The sequence below is a fragment of the Rousettus aegyptiacus genome, unplaced genomic scaffold, assembly GCF_014176215.1.
Source record: "Rousettus aegyptiacus isolate mRouAeg1 unplaced genomic scaffold, mRouAeg1.p scaffold_m13_p_9, whole genome shotgun sequence".
Taxonomy (NCBI): Eukaryota; Metazoa; Chordata; class Mammalia; order Chiroptera; family Pteropodidae; genus Rousettus; species Rousettus aegyptiacus.
In genome coordinates this window covers 50910954-50911628 of record NW_023416312.1, presented here as the reverse complement: position 1 = coordinate 50911628, position 675 = coordinate 50910954, and the positions used below count along the sequence as shown (strand labels likewise).

General features: G+C 47.4%; 1 non-coding gene across 1 annotated transcript; it reads right to left on the bottom strand.

Moving 5' to 3' along the window:
- Positions 1 to 318: 318 nt before the first annotated feature.
- On the bottom strand, positions 319 to 392 carry TRNAI-UAU. Its single transcript has one exon. It is a non-coding gene; the product is annotated as a tRNA-Ile (tRNA).
- Positions 393 to 675: the final 283 nt, after the last annotated feature.

The window sequence follows — 675 nt, the reverse complement described above, 5'->3', positions numbered from 1 at the left end:
CTTTCTGGGCTGCTTGTCACCTTGATTATTGATAACGTTTATTGTACAATTTCTCTGCCTGGGCATTAATTGGAATATACTCTGCTTTTAACCCCCTTCCCTCTTTAATCCCCCCATACTTCCACCCCTGACCTATGAATGTTGCCATTTCCTTTTAAGAACTGGATTTCTGAAGATGGGATGTCTCTTCCCACATGCTCACAGCGTGCACCCAGGGCCTGGCATCCCCAATTCACTCAGGGTCTTGGCGCACCCAGGGCCTGGTGCACCTGGGGAACCTGGTGTGCCCGGGGCCTGGCGCACCAGGGATGTGGTCCGTGGCTCCACCTGGAGCGTGAACCCAGGACCTTCTGCGTATAAAGCAGACATGTTAACCACTACACTATGGAGCCATGCCAACTCTACTTTTTTTTTAAGAAAATTTATTACATAGTTATCACTCTTTAGCAGGATGATAAGGAGAGGTTTTTCTTTTCATTTTCAGTAGGGAGTGCTGAAACCTCCTGCACTGCCCAAGTATTTTGGATCTGTGCTTTCAAAATTCCCTTTATTCTTTGGGGAGGTTTATGTTGCCTCTGTGACCAGGTTGCCTTGGTCCCAGGGCTCTAACACAGTGGGAAAATATAAAGGACAATAGGGGTTTGAGTTTCTGAAAAGACCCTGAAGTCCCAGTAC